The sequence below is a fragment of the Saimiri boliviensis genome, chromosome 21, assembly GCF_048565385.1.
Source record: "Saimiri boliviensis isolate mSaiBol1 chromosome 21, mSaiBol1.pri, whole genome shotgun sequence".
Classification (NCBI taxonomy): domain Eukaryota; kingdom Metazoa; phylum Chordata; class Mammalia; order Primates; family Cebidae; genus Saimiri; species Saimiri boliviensis.
The window spans coordinates 16,225,648-16,242,421 of record NC_133469.1 but is presented as its reverse complement, the minus strand read 5'-3'; the positions used below and the strand labels follow the sequence as shown (position 1 = coordinate 16,242,421).

The 16,774-nt window shown below is 39.5% G+C and overlaps 1 long non-coding RNA gene across 2 annotated transcripts in view; it reads right to left on the bottom strand.

The window, feature by feature from the left end:
* Positions 1 to 14,977, bottom strand: part of LOC141582623 (uncharacterized) — a 188,887-nt gene extending 173,910 nt beyond the window's left edge. For both annotated transcript variants that reach the window (XR_012515504.1, XR_012515505.1), the window contains exon 1: positions 14,882 to 14,977. This is a non-coding gene — a long non-coding RNA (uncharacterized LOC141582623). The remainder of the gene's footprint in view (positions 1 to 14,881) is intronic.
* Positions 14,978 to 16,774: the final 1,797 nt, after the last annotated feature.

Sequence of the window (16,774 nt, the reverse complement as noted above, 5' to 3'; positions counted from 1 at the left end):
CATCAAAAACAAAAAGAATAATAAGGGACTATTATTGAACAACTATATGCCAAATACTGGATAAACTAGAGGAAATAAATTCCTAGAAACATGCAACCTGTCAAGACTGAGTAAGAAGGAATAAAAAGCCTGAACAGATTAATAACAAATGAAAAATTGAAGTAGTAATTTAAAACCTCCCAACAAAGCAAAGGTCAGACCAGATGATTCCATAGCTGAATTCTACCAAACATTTAAAGAAGAACTGATGTGAATACTTTTTAAACTATTCCAAAAATAGAACTAGAGAAAATACTTCCAAACTGATATCAAAGTCAGACACAGATACTACAACAAAAGAAAACTATAGGCCAATATCTGTGATGAACATACATACAAAAATCCTCAATAAAATACTAGCAACCAAACTTAACAACACATCAAAAAGACTGTACATCATGACCAAGTGGGTTTTATCCCTGGAATGCAAGGTTAATTTAACATACACAAATCAATTTATGTGATACACCACATTAACAGAATATAAGTATTTTAAAACACATGATCATTTTAATAGATGTATAAAAACACTTGACAGAGTTTCACATCCTTTCATAACAACTCTCAATAAATTAGGCATAGAAGGAAATTTTCTCAACATAATAAAAGCCATTATGAGAAGCCCACAGCTAACATCAAAATCAATGAGCGAAAATTGAAAGCTTTTTCTCTAAGATCTGGTGCAAAGACAAGGATGCCCACTCTCTCTGCTTTTATTCTACATAGTTCTGGAATTACTAACAAGAGCAATCAAACAGAAAAAGAAAAACATCAAAATCAGAAAGGAAGAGGTAAAACTATCCCTATTTGCAGATGACATGATCCTATATGTAGAAAAACCCTAAAGACTACACACATACACACACACACCCCACACATACAATTGTTAAAACTAATAAACAAGTTCAATAAAGTTGTAGGATAAAAAATCAATGTACGAAAGTCAGTGACATTTCTGTACATCAATGAACTATCTGAAAAAAAAATCAAGAAAACAATCCCATTAATGATAGCATCAGAAAATGAAACACTAGTATTAAATTTAGAGAAGAAGCTGAAAGATCTATATACTACATAACTAAGATATTGATGAAAGAAACTGAAGATACAAATACATGAAAATATATCCCATGTTCTTGGATTGGAAGAATCAATGTTGTTTAAAATGTCTAAAATTTCAAAGTGATGTACAGATTCAACCCAGTCCCTACCAAAATCCCAGTGGCATTTTTCACTGAAATAGAAAAAAATTCTAGGATGTTAAGGAATCACAAAAGATCCTAAATAGCCAAAGCAGTTCTGAAAAAGAAAATCAAAACTGGAGGCATTACACTACCCAATTTCAAATTATATTGCAAAATCATCATAAGCAAAACAGTATGGTACTGGCATAAAAACTAACACATAGACCAGTGGAAAAGAATAGGGTAAAAAAATAAATCCATACATTCATGGTGAATTGATTTTAGACAAAGATATCAAGAAGACACAGTGAGAAAAAGAAAGACTCTTCAATAAGTAATTTTGGGGAAACTGGATATGTGCACGCTAAGGAATAAGTGTGGACCCTTATCTTAAACCATATACAAAACTCATCTCACAATGGATTAAAGACCTAAGCATAGGACCTAATATTATAAAATTCCTAGAAGGCAACATGGGGGAAATCTCCTTGACATTGGTCTTAGCAATGATTCTTTGGATAGGACACAAAAAGCACAGGCAACAAAAGCAAAAAATAAACAGACAGGACTGCAACAAACTAAAAAGCTTCTGTACAGCAAAAGAAGCAATCAACAAAATGAAAAAGCAGCTTATGAAGTGGAAGAATATATCTGTAAACCATGTTTCTGATAAAGGTTAATTTCTAAAATATGTGAGGCACTCACACAATTCAATAGCAAAAAAAAAACTAAACAAAAAACCACAAATAGCCTAGTAAAAATGGGCAAAGAACCTGAATAGACATTTCTCCAGAAAATATATAAAAGTAGTTAACATATAAGAAATGCTCCACATCCCAAATAATCAGAGAAATGAAAATGAAAACTACACTGAGATATCACCTCATACCTATTTGAATGGTTATTATAAAAAAGACAAGAGAGAAGTGTAAGTGAGAGTGTAGATGACATGATCCTATATGTAGAAAATAAGAAAAGGGAATTATTGTACACTGTTCGTAAGAATGTAAATCAGTACCACTACTATGGAAAATAGTGTGGATCATCTCTTAAATATTAAATTAAAACTACTGGCCGGGCATGGTGGCTTATGCCTGTAATCCCAGCCCTTTGGGAGCCCAAGAAAGGCAGATCACCTGAGGTCAGGAGTTCGAAACCAGCCTGGCCAACATGGTGAAACCCTGTCTCTACAAAAATACAAAATTAGTCAAGCATGGTGGTGTGCACCTGCAGCCCCAGCTACTCCAGAGGCTGAGGCAGGAAAATCACTTGAACTCAGGAGGTGGAGGTTGCAGTGAGCTGAGATTGCACCAGTACACTCCAGCCTGGGTGACAGAGCGAGACTCTGAAGGAAAGGCAAGAAGAGGAGAGGGGAGGGGAGGGGAGGGGAGCGATGAAGGGCAAGGTACGGCAGGGCAGGGCAGGGCAGGGAAGGACAGGGCAGGGCAAATTACCATATGAGCCAGCAATGCCTCTTAAGAATATATATCCAAGGTAATGAAATCAATATACCAAAGAGATATCTGCACTCCCATGTTCACTGCACCATTATTTATTATTCAGTAGCCAAGATATGGAAACAACTTAAATACTCTTACGGATGAAAAACTGGTGTGTATTTGTATATAATGCAATATAATTCAGCTTTAAAAGAAGGACGTCCTATTATTTGGGACAATATGGGTGAAACTGGAAGAGATTATGTTAAGTGAAATAAGCCAGGCACAGGAAGAAAAATATTGCATAATATCTACAAAAAGGAAGAAACTCTCAAATACATAGAAAAAAAAGGGTAGATGGTGATTATTAAAGGCAGCTAGATGGTGATTATCAAAGGGATAGGGAGATGCCGGTCAAAAGTAAAAAGTTGCAGCTATGTAGGATAAGTAAATATAGAGATCTGTGGTATTGCATGAGGACCATACAAAGAGAATAGAGTTTAGGTGGTCTTACCACCAAAAAATAAGGTAACTATGTGAGATAATGGATACGTTAAATTGTTTACTTACAGCAATTATTTCACTATACATATGTATATCAAAACAGCAAGTTGTACACCTTAAATTTATAAAACAAATTTTTTTAATTGCCAATGTCATCAAAGTCATGTGACAATGTCATAATTATACCACAATATGTACTTATTACATGGTGATGACATGTAATCTTTTAAAAGTCCCAGAAAAGGAGAATTTAAAAAAAATTAAAGAGAGGCATCTAAAGATAATTCAAGAATATATATTGAATACCCAGTACAAATGGGTGAAAATAAACCCAAATCAAATGACATAATCATGAAATTTTAGAACACTAGGGATAAAGAGATCCTTTAATTTCTCAAAACAGAAGGGAACAAAAGAACACATATGAAAGACAGACAGCCAAAAAGTCTTCAGACTTCTTAATAACAACACCAGATAATAGAAGGCAGTGGTGATTTTGGGGAACAGAATGTCTTTAAAACTCCTTAGAAAATTTATTTTCAAGCTAGAATTCTATACCTTGCTAACATATCAATTAAGAGTCAATGAAGTTAATTATTTCTCAGACATGCAAATCTTTTAAGATTCTATGACTCCTTTCCCAAGAAACTACTAGAAAATATGAACTACAAAATGGAAAGAGTAACCCACAAAGAAGATATGGGATATTAGAAATAAGAGATAGTGCCCAGGAGAGAAGTTAAAAGAATCCCCAGAATGACTGATAAGGAATATTACAAGATGAGATCAGTGCTCTGAGCATAAAAGGGTTAGTAATCCATGGTGGAACAGGCCCAGAGGCTCCGTGTATGTTACTCACAAATATTAGGTAGGTAGAAAATAACCAAACATCTTTACATCTTGAGAAAAGAAGAGATTTAGATAAATGGAAAATACTGGTTCAATTACTGATAAGGACATAGAAAATAAAAAGTAATACAAGACTATCAATAGCACCAGGGAAAACCAAGTTTACTGGAAAGGAAAAGTAATCATAATATACTACATTGCTCAGCTCTGAATAGCATTTACACAGTCATGATAATATAAACAAACAATACTGATCTAATCAAAATCATGATATTGATTAGGAGGATGAGAGTATGGCAAGGATATGTACATCTTGGCCAGGCTCAATGGCTCATGCCTATAATCCTAGCACTATGGGAGACCAAGGCGAGAGGATCACTTCAGCCTGGACAACATAGCAAGACCCTGACCCTGTCCCTGTCTCTACAATAAATAAATAAATAAGCCAGGCATGCTGGCATGTGCCTCTACTCCCAGGTACTCAGAACACTGAGGCAGGAGGATTTCTGGACCCCAGGAAGTTGAGGTTGCAATGAGCCATGATTACAGCATTGCACTTCAGCATGAGCAACAGAGTGAAACTCTGTCTCAAAAAAACAGAAATGCACATCTGGTAGAACAAATTGTTAGATAATGTCTGAAACCGGAAAATCAACAAGTAGCAATACAAGCTAGTTCTTTAAATACAGAAAAGTAAATATCACGATTGTCCATTTAAAAAATTTTAAGTATTGTTTCTGGGGAAAGGAAAGCTAGACAAAAGGGGCAGAGAACTGGTGTTTTATATAAGAAAGCTTGTGCAACTGTGTAACCCTTTAAACAATATGCATGAAAAATAATATTTTACTAGGGCTAAAGATATAAAAGATATAGTACATTTATGTTTACCCATCTATTGTATTCAGCAGCCTGCACATATTACATTCATTGAGTTTCACAGCAATTCTAGAAAATTTTCCCTATTATTATTTCTACTTTACAGATATGATAACTGAGGCTCAGAGAGGTTAAGTAATTACTGTATGATTACAAAGCTTCTAAGCAGCAGCGCTATAGTATAATCCAGCAGACTAGATCTAGCATGACTACTCTCAAACACTCTACCAAGGGTTCTTAAAATTTTCTAACCCTTTATTCCTTGGCATTCTGGTGAAGCCTGAGATCTCCTTTGTTCCAAATGTTGAAAACATTAAAAGCCCATAGAGTTACAGTAGAAACTAATCATATCTCAATAGAGTTATCAAAATATTTTAAAATGCAATATGTCAACATATGTGCTTCCTTGTTATCACATTACCAGTAAGTTTCAGTGATAGGTCTGATATCTACGACAATTCCGTGAGCAATAACACTAATGGAGTATAAAACTATCAATTTCTATTCTTGACAAAGTCTCTCAGGTAACACAATCATGTATTATTCAGCTGCCTGTATTTATGAGCAAACTGTGGGGAGACATTAGTGAAAAGAAAAATGCAGTATTTTCTCATCCTAGTTTATAGATCCTGCAAATGCTATCCATGAACCCAAGAATATACACTATGCTATACTCTGTCTCTGAACCATGATAAAGGTACAACTTCAACTTTAAAAATTAAAACTTTAGGCTGGGCGTGGTGGGTCACACCTGTATTCCCAGCACTCTGGGAGGCAGAGGTAAGTGGATCACCTGAGGTCAGGAGTTCAAGACATACCTGGCCAACATGGCAAAACCCCGTCTCTACTAAAAATACAAAAATTATCTGGGTGTGGTGGCGCATGTCTGTAATCCCAGCTACTCAGAGGGCTGAGGCAGAAGAATGGCTCCAACACAGGAGGCAGAGGTTGCAGTGAGCCAAGATCGTGCTACTGCACTCCAGCCTGGGTGACAGAGTGAGACTCCATCTCAAAAAAAAAATAAATAAATAAAATAAAAAAATAAAAAAAAATTAAAACTTTAGTAAAAAAGGAAAATAACACCTGCTATAGTAAAACAAGAAGGAAAGTAGGGAGACTCATTCAGGTGTGAGTTACACAGTCAAGGGGCATGAAAATCCCGGGTGTTTTTCTGATTTCTGTAAGCGTCCCTTTCCCCCTGGATGTATCAGTTATCTGTTGTCACAATAACACCATGTAATGCAACCGCAAAATCTCAGTAGCATACAATAACAGCATTTACCATTTGCACATCTGTAGTGCTCATGTAGTGCCTACCAGGCAGCTCTTCTGACTCTGCCTGTGCTCAGCTGTGTGGACTTGCTCACACAGGAGAGAGCTGCCTGCTTGTCAGCTACTTTACGATGGTCCTGGTTGGAGTAACCAGGCAACCATATTTCTCTCATCTTCCCACAGGCTAGCCCAAGAATGTTCTTATGGTGATAGCCAAGGTGCAAAAGCAGTTCCAGTCATATAAATGTTTTTCTAATTTCAGCCTGATTCACATTAGCTAACATCCCATTGGCCAAAGCATGTAACACAGCTAAACCCAACATCAGATTCAGAGTGGGAGAGTACTACAAAGTTACATGGTTACCACATGGACGTAGGGAGGAGAAAGGAATTCGAACCATGAATGGAATTAATCTGTCACACTGGGTCTCCTGTTTCTTTGCATTCTTCCTCTTGACTTCCACAGAGCTACAGATATCACTAATCTAATAACATCACAGGGCTGGTGTGGTCTTCGGAGACCATGATGACTTCACCTTCAGGTCTTTTATAACAACCTGAAGTGTGGCTATGGGTGGAGCAAGGTTGAGGAAGTCAATTCCCAAGCTCTCGCAGCTGCTGCCGACCACCCAACAATAATTGCAGAAACTTTTCTATCTAGACTTCCCACCTGGTAGCTTATAGTATAAACCAGGAGAGTTCAAAACTAACTGCTCTTAACTTTTCTTCACCAAGACAGGAGATTTACATTTGTTCATCACCATCACCAAATAAAAGACAAATCTGGTACTCTTTTCCCCAGAACACCTACAAAGAAGGCAGAGAAAGAGACATGAGTGGGGGAGGGAGAGAGAGACATGTTGTCTATTTTTGAATTACAGGAATGTCTCCTGCATCTATTTCTCTACTACCCTCTCTACTTCTTTTTAAGTGAAAGTGATTTGAAATAAATTAACAAGCCAAGGTGCTGTGCTGAGAATAACTGCATGGGAACGTAGCTAAAACTCATCTCAACAGGTGAAAAACTTGCCAATTGGCAATACTAGACACTTTCTGCCTAAATGTCAAGAATACATTATTGATCGCACTAGTCTGCTTGAATACTTTAATGGCTCTTTACTGCCTACCGAAATATTTAGCCTGACATTCAAGACCCTTCACAATCTAGCTTTAACCAACTTTTCTAACTTGATATACCAACACTTCTCTTTGTATGGTCTGTGCTCTAGCCAAACCAACATACAGTATGTGTTTCTCATCTCTGAATTTGCTCAAGAGGTCCTCTCTGCCTAAAAAATTTTTTCAAGTCTCCCCTACTGTCCAAGCTTACTTGTCCAGATGTTACCCTTTGATCAAGGTCAAAGTCAAATACCACTTCCATGTGTTCAAAAAGAAATTATTAAAGGGCTCTTCATTTCCAGACACTTCCTAGAGGGTCAAGTAAGAGTTCTCCCTTAATTTTCAGGAGAGTGCTCTACAGACTAAGTCAGAGTGGGTTAAATAAATGGAAGAAAGGCCGGGCGCGGTGGCTCAAGCCTGTAATCCCAGCACTTTGGGCGGCCGAGGCGGGTGGATCACGAGGTCGAGAGATCAAGACCATCCTGGTCAACATGGTGAAACCTCGTCTCTACTAAAAATAAAAAAAATTAGCTGGGCACGGTGGCACATGTCTGTAATCTCAGCTACTCAGGAGGCTGAGGCAGGAGAATTGCCTGAACGCAGGAGGCGGAGGTTGCGGTGAGCCGAGATCCCGCCATTGCACTCCAGCCTGGGTAACAAGAGCGAAACTCCGTCTCAAAAAAATAAATAAATAAATAAATAAATGGAGACAGACAAGGAGTGGGCAGAGGAGAGTACTCCAGGCAGAAGCATCACCATTTTCAAAAACACAGTGATATGAGAGAAGCAAAAGTATGTTCAGAGGACTATCAGTGTTCAATACTGATAGGTGGATACATCATCCCTTCTCCTGAAGTCTTTCAGATGGCCTTTACCCACCCTTAACTCACTCCATCACAGGGGACATAGAGTGACTTATCTGACTGGTAAATTTGGAAAGAATAAAATAGATCTCCCTTACTTCGCGGGGAGCAAATTACATGCAAGGAGTGAGAGTTCTATGCATGTTTATGTCATGCATTTAATATTTACTGGTTGAAGATTCCCTGAGTCTGCACTGCCTGTGGCTGGATAGGTAACTTGCCCAGTTCAAGGGATTCGGCTAACAGGTCCATGCTACTCACACAAGCTGTGACATCTAACTTGGCTCTTATCACCATGAGAGGTGAGAGATGAGAGATACTTTAGTATTCTGAATCCTTTGGGTTGTTTCCCTCGATTTGTTCAAATCCCAGAAGAGGAAGGATAAATCTGTGCCTGGGCTCCCCAGAGACTCCAAAAGCCACAGCTAGATCTTAGGTAAGAAGTGGGAGGCACAGGCAGATATATAACAGGTGGGAGACAGGGGAGAGATTGTCGGGGAAGAGTGTTGTGTTCTATGCTATGAGTTCTGGCTTCGTTCTGAGGGCAATGGAAAGTTCACAAAGGATTTGAAGTAGGAGAGCAACAGAACAAGATTTGCATTTTAGAAAAACAAAAGTTGTTCTGAAAGAAGGATGGATTGGAGAATGGGTGATGAGGAAGGGGATAGGCAAGACTAGAAGAAGGAGATGAGTGGAAAGCTGAGAAACTGGACGGAGAGATAATGATATGGATGAAATGCCTGTGCCCCCACCTGATATTAGGTTCCATATACTGAAACCTAATCACCAGCGCAGTGGTATTAGGAGGTGAGGCCTTTGGTAGATGATTAGAGCATGAGGGTGGAGCCCTCATGAATGGGATTAGTGCCCCTATAAGAAAAGACTCCAGAGAGTTCACTTGCCCTTTTTACCATGTGGGGACACAGCAAGAGGAAGGCCACCTGTAATGCAGGAAGAGGATCTGGATTTCCAGGCCTTTCAAGCTGTGAGAAATACATTTCTGTTGTTTACAAGCCACCCCGTCTATAGCATTTAGCCACAGCAGCCTGAGTGAACTAAGACAGACAGTATCTGTCTCAGCCTGTTCATACTGCTATAACAAAATACCTGAGCCTGGGTCATTTATCTTGCTGGGTCCTTGCATGGCAGAAGATGGAAGGGGGAAAAAGGATGCCTTCATGACTTTAGCATGTTCTAAAGGCCGCACCTCTTAACACTATCACATTGGCAATCAAATTCCAGCAAATGAATTTTGGAAAACACTTTCAGACCATTACAGTAACAATTCTAGAGATATTGGAAGAATTTCTTTATGTGCCTTCCACCAACCTTCCTGCCAACCCTTCCCATGGTAACTTAGCAAGATCCCATCTCAAATAAGTAAATAAAAAGTAAACCTAAAAACAGTTGCTGTAGCAGATAAGTATTGCTGTATTAAAAAAAAAAAAACCTCTCAAAATTTCTCAGTTGGAAGATAGTCAGTATTTATTATTGCTCATGGATTTACAGGTAAGATGGGTGGTCCTGCTAATCTGGGCCAGGCAAAGCCTGTGTCAACCTCCTTACTCCTGTATGTGAGGTCATCTGGGAGGTGGCTGAGGACTGATCCACCTAGAATGATTGTCAGCTAGGGTGCTGAGGACTCCTGGACCATACCTTTCTCATCATCTAGAGGCTAGCCTGGAGTTGTCCTCAAGATGACAGAACAACTTTCCAGGAGAACAAATCAAAGGTGACTTGAGGTCTGGACTCAGAACGGGAACAATGTCACTTCTTTTGTATTCTCATGGCCAAAGCAAGTCACAAAATCAGTCCATATTCAAGAGCTAAGTAAGTAGAATCTACCCCATAGGAGGAACTGAAAAGTCACACTGTTAGAGGGATTGATATAGGGAGGTGTGGCAAATTGGGGACATTTCTGTAATGTATATCCTAGGGAATTTTCAGCCACAATTTTGGCTGGGGCCAAACAACCCCTTTACCAATGGTGACCAAGATAGAAATTTGCTTGATGTTTATGGATGGTGATGATGATGATAATAATTCAGGTAACACATATTGCAAGCCTACTATGTGTTCTTCACAATAAATTCATGGGGTACTATTGGAATCCCCATTTTAAAGCTGTGGAAATTCTGTCTTCAAGTGGGGACGTATCTTACTCCTGGTTATATAGCTACTAGGTAACTAGAAACACATATATAGAGTCACCACGTGGAATGCTGGATGGCTGGCTTGGCCCCAAGCTGAAGAGAAAATTTGCCAGAGGTTTCTGTCCTTGGCTGGGAGCTGCAGGAGGCTTTTCTTTCCACCTGGGTCTCCTTTTCCTATTGTGCCTTTCTCTTTTCATCCCTCTTGATTATCCTTATTCCTGTTAAGTCTATTTTTCAGATTTAGTCCATACTGTTTTATAATAAAGGACTTTTTCACTGCTTTATAGAGACACAGAGAGGATTAACAGTTAATTTAATGTTTGCAAAATGCCTTGAGCACCTTGGAATTAAATATGCTGTGTACAAGTAAATAAATAGACGCTTTAGAGTGTAGAGACATCAGTCTTCCCTGAATCACATGCTCAGAGCATCTAAATGCATGCAGACACACAGCCAGCTGGAAATCTAGTTGGTTCCACAAGAAGGGTACCAAGCAACCCTAGAATTTGCGCTTTCACATGTGGTATTAGAAGGAAGAGAGAAAATACAAAATTCCATCACCCACCACATTTGCTGCCTCTCTGTAGAGGAGATGAAAATCAATACAAATGCCTTCCTTAATGTTTAATAATTCAAGTCTTTCCTACCCTACTCCCCTTTCACTTGTCCCTTTCCTATCCTTTCCATTCCCTTCTTTCCCTGTTCCCACTGTCTCCCCAAAACTACTCCACTTCTCCAGGATCCAACCAGCTGACAGATGACTGGGCATTGAAGGAAGATGAGAAGGCTCTGCTTTTAAAAAGAGAGAGCAAGAGGCGAAGATAGCAAGACTTTTGAAGCTTATATGGAGACCGTCTCTAATATATTAGCATTACTCATTATCATTTTAGATTGATAATGAGTCGATCAGCACTACCGTCTCTGGCTGTTGCAGAGACAGCTTCCATGAGAGCACAGAAGAGTACTACCTAGGGCCAGCTTTTTGAATCTCAGCCTAGTGCTCCCTGAGAAGTCAACATTCATGGAAGCCTGGGGTTCAGGGAACCTCTAGAACTTTTAATTTAGATGAAATTACTTGTAAACTTCATGTCATTATGGGTCACCCTGAAGCCAATTAAAACATCCTCTCTGTGGAGAAACTATTTCAAGTCCTAAACAACTGAAATGTGAGTGGATTTTTAGGATAAAATTTATGGTTGCCAGGGTAAGGTGGACTTGTCATCAGATGATGCAAATCTGATGAGAAAGAGCCTCCAATCATCAGGTACACTCCTCCAACCTCATAGTGCACTTTTGTGAATTATTTTCCTCCTGAGGCTACTCTTGATTTTCAGATTAGAGGAGTGGGCAGAGAACACATCATGTGAGTAGCCCTAACCTCCTACAGCTATAGAGGAAACACGGAATGGATGACAGACAAAGAAACCAATGTATGCTAGGTGTCTCTAGGCACTCGTTTTGCTTTTCTGCATTATCTCATTCAATTCCCCATGCCCTTCAATGGCATTATTAGAAGAATGCAGAAGGCAGCATTTGCACATCAGAAATGTTATCATATGCCGAGGCAGGTGGATCACCTGAGGCTGGGAGTTCGAGACCAGCCTGACCAAGATGGTGAAACCCCATCTCTACTAAAAAGACAAAAATTAGCCGGGTATCGTGGCACATGCCTGTAGTCCCAGCTACTCAGGAGACTGAGGCAGGAGAATCGCTTGAACCGGGAAGGCGGAGGTTGCAGTGAGCCGAGTTGGCGCCACTGAACACCAGCCTGGGTGGCAGAGCAAGACTCCATCTCAAAAAAAAGTTATTATATGCATTTTACTCATGAAATTGGTGAGGTTGACTATCTGGCCCTACACCTCTCACACAGCTCTTAGATGGACCATGAGCTCCCTAAAGAGAGGGCAGGATCTCACTCCCCTGTGCCTCCCAGTACCTAGCATAGGACCTGGCAGAAAATAGGCAGTCAGTTCACATTTGCTGAAGGAAAATTAAGACTGTGGCAGAAGTGGAATTCAAATCCATTCCTTTCAATCTTCAAAACCTCTGCATCTTCCTACAGAATCAACTTATCTCTATGTGTAAGACCACAGAGTTTTGTTTGCTTATTGTTTTGTTTTGTTTTTAAATTTTAAGTTCCAGATACACGTGCAGGATGTGCAGGTGTGTTACATAGGTAAATGTGTGCCACGGTGGTTTGCTGCACCTGTCAACCCGTCATCTAGGTATTAAGCCCCACATGCATTAGCTAGACCACAGAGATGTAACTTGGTGTAGGAAATGCTTACAACTGAAAACATATTAAGCTGTTTGTCTATTTGTTCATTCCTTCCTGAAAATGAAGTATCACTGGATGCATCTTCTTTGATAGTACAGGTATCCTTTCTCCCTCTCATACATTTGTACTCTCATTTCTTTTTCCTTCTTCCAGAGAAGAAGGAAAGGTCTTGAACTAGAGCCACTCTCAATACTGGATTCATACATTTTCTAATGGAAAGCTATTTAATATAAGACCCTTGAAGTCTTGACAAACTACCTATTTAGGTATTAAAAACTACACGCAGATGGGAAATTCTTGTTACTAATTAGAGCTTTAGGCCCAATTCCACAAGCCTCTGCATGATGTTTATCTTAGTCATCAAGCTACTTTCAGTGCCTAGAACAGTGCCTGCAACTTAGTGGAAACTCAGTGTTTTCTGAATGAGTGAGTGAATGGAATCCCCACATGGCAGACGGCAAGCACACATGCCTTCACTCCTGTCTTCCAGGTTCACTTCAAACCTCACGAATGATCCTAGTAATCATCCTGTGAAGCCAAGAGAGGGCCTCTGGCTCCTTCCACATGGCACCCCAAGCAGCAATGACCAACCTACTGAAGGCAGCATTTGCAAACAAATTTCTTCACACTTTTTTGAGATTGTCTACCCTGGGAAACTGAGCTGAGTCACACATCAGTAAGGAAGACCTTCATCTGTCCCTCTGGGTTAAGGCCAAGGCTAGACCTCAGCCAAGTGGCCTATTCCTTTGTGCCTTTATTTCTAATGGGTCCACAACATAGTTATCTGATGGCCCAGAGATGTACTGGAGCTGGCTTGGACTGACTCGGAACTAACTATGCATGTCTCTTCCCACATCCTTATTCAGAAACTTCATGGTTGATAGCTTAAAACCAGCCATAGGTTGGGGTATTTACACCATGGGAATCAGCAAGGGCTACAGATCAGGGCATATGTGTGTGTATGTGTGTGAGTGTGTGTGTGTGTTTATGAAATCCAGTGGTTAAGCCAGCACATCACTTCCTTGACTCTCTCAATTCTAGTAACTAAAGGAAATGAAGAACAAGTCCAAAGGGAATGTTTCTTTCCTCGCTGAGAATAGAAGTAGCTAAGCTACTCATGGGAGGCTTCCTTCCCAGGGGATCCAGCCTGGTTTCTATTTGGCCTTATACGGAAAGTAGAGGAAAGGAAGCAGTCTGTGTTACCAAAGAGATCCAGAGAACAGCTTGCCACGTGGAAGAAAGTTTAGCCTCTTTGTTCTTCCCGTGAAAAACTCCATCCCTGCTCCTAAGCAGCTGTGAACATCACAAGAGACTCTTTTTCCCAGTGGTAAAGTGAGGTTGAGCGGGAAAAAGACAAGGAAAGACCTTTTTTCTATTTTATGCCTTTTGTACTACCTGCATCAGAATCACCTAAGAGGCCTGTTAAAATTTTCATTACCCAGGCAGCACCTGGCATGAGCTGACCAAACCCAGAAAACAGGATTTAGAAAAATGCATTCCAATGGACACAACCAAATGACTCTTATGAGACAAGAGATTCTCAGGCTGACTAAATTGAAATCGACTTACCCAGGGAGGTCACTGAGAATGCAAGTATCTGTGCCCCATCCCAAGAGATTCTCATCACTAGGTCTAGAGTGGGCCCCTAAAACCTATAGTTTGATAAAGCTTTCTAGGTGATTTTGATAACAGTTGAAGTTAGACTTTGGAATCAACACATATTTTTCTCTCTCTAACAGGATGAGCTTTTTTAGAAACTCCTAACTTTGCAAAAACAGGCCCCATTTTATGTAGAAAATCTGGATGCCCTCTTTAGATAAACATAACCAAACCCTTATAAAACAGAGGCATTATGCCCTTTGTTTGGATAAGTTTCATTTAATCCACAAAACAAGTCTATAAGATATAGAGGTAAACAGTATTATTATTCCCAGTTTACAATCAAGGAAGTCAAGGCTTCGAGGCATAGGTATTTGCACAAAACCAAAAAACTAAAAAGAGACAAAGCTGGAACTCTTACTTAAGCAATTTTATACTAGAACTCACACCTTTAATTACATGTACTGTCATCCATATGTTTTCACAAATAAAAAGATAGTAACTTACAAATCTCACCAAGTGAGCAAAAGAATTTAAAAAAAAAAAATTAATTCTAAAAATTTCTCCAAAATGTAAAATTCTACTTTTCTGAATATTCCTCACATAGAAGTCTGAACTGGTTATAATAGATTTATATGGGTGGAAAGCAATCAGAATAATTGGTTTGGGTAGAGCAAAGTAACCAATAAATTAGCTTGAACACGACCTTTCAGAGGCAGCCTTGTGTTCCATTCCTATTCTCTGGCCCTGTTTCTCTGCTCCTTAATTGGTAGTTTGTTCTGTAGTCAGGCTGCCTGTTTCTGACACTGGGTAATGCATTATGAGATAATCTACTTTCTGTGACTTCACACAGTTCCCATGGCAACCGTCAATGCCATTTCCCTGCAGAATGGCTGCTTCGTTTGTTTCAAATGTGTTGCAGAAATGTAAACATCTTTGATAAAAAATGTCCAGTAAAAGGACAGTCCAAACAAAGATTAACATTTATATAATTACAAAAGGGAAACAATCTCTAGTTATTCCAACTCCTTTTCCGTGGATTAAAAAAGAAAGGTGTAGGGTTTTTGGTTTGGGTTTGTTTTTGTTTTTTGGTTTTTTTTTTTAAACCTTTTTTGTTTGGCGAAAGAAATAAGGAAAAGGTTTGCTTAACAAGACATAATTGAAGAGACACAACGCTTCTGTGGAAAGACCTTGTTCATTAAAGCTGTAGTTCATTAGAGTTAAGGTGGCAACATTTCTGGAAGGAAATAACCATATCCGTCAACCCAACCACCATAAATACAAGGAATGTGCTTACCTAGAACACTGCCTGAGGTGACCCTACCATGCTGACATTCAAAATTAATAACCCAAGATTCCCTTGGTCAACAGAGAGAGTTCTTTATATTTAATTCTTGCTGGTTATCTATCCGTTTCTTCAAAGTGAGCTCCAGAGGAAATTTCTGCTATCAAGATGCAACCCCAAAGTAAAGGAAGTCAGCATATGGCTCTTTTTAAAAAGTTTTATCGAGGTATAATTGATATAGTTTAAAAACTGCACATATGCCCAGGCACAGTGGTTCATGCCTGTAATCCCAACACTTTGCGAGGCCAAGGAAGGCAGATCATGAGGTCAAGAGATCGAGACCATCCTGGCCAACATGGTGAAACCCCATCTCTACTAAAAATACAAAAATTAGCTGGGCATGGTGGCACACACCTGTGGTCCCAGCTACTTGGGAGGCTGAGGCAGAAGAATCACTTGAACCTGGGAGGCAGAAGTTGCAGTGAGCCGAGATGGCACCACTGTACTCCAGCCTGGGTGACAGAGCAAGATTCCTTCTCAAAAAAACAAAACAAAACAAAACAAAACAACAACAACAACAACAAAAACTACACATATTTAATGGACACAATTGGATGCCTTTGGGCATAGCATCTGGATCTTGCTAGCATCTATACTGAGTTCTTTCTTACTTATTTGTGCATGCTGTTCCTTCTGCTTTGCATGCTCTTCCCAACCTTTAGGTCAGCTCATTCCACTCATCTTTTGGAATTAAATTCAAGTATCAAATCCTCCAGCAAGCTATGGTAGGCAGAATTCAAAGACAGTCTCTCAAGATTCCTGCCCCCCTGGTGTACACACCTTGTAGAACACCCTCTTCTTGTGTGTGGGTGCTACCTATGACTACAATGGAACATCTCTCCTGAGACAGGTTTATCCAAAGGCAGCTTATCCAGAGTGGACCTGACCTAATCAGGTAAACTCCTTCAAAGGTTAATACTGGGCTACCAGTTTCAGCTTAGACATACAAAGAGCTTATAAATGGTCCCACACTTACATTACGGAAAAAAGAAAACTGGACAACCTAAAAATTAATAAAGTTTGGAGTGGTTTTTTCCAGTTCTTTGAAGAAGGTCATTGGTGGCTTGATGGGGATAGCACTGAATCTGTAAATTACTCTGGGCAGTATGGCCATTTTCATGATGTCAATTCTTCACAACCATGAGCATGGGATGTTTTTCCATCTGTTTGTGTCCTCTCTTATTTCATTGAGCAGTGGTTTGTAGTTCTCCTTGAAGAGGTCCTTTAAATCCTTTGTTATATTCCTAGGTATTT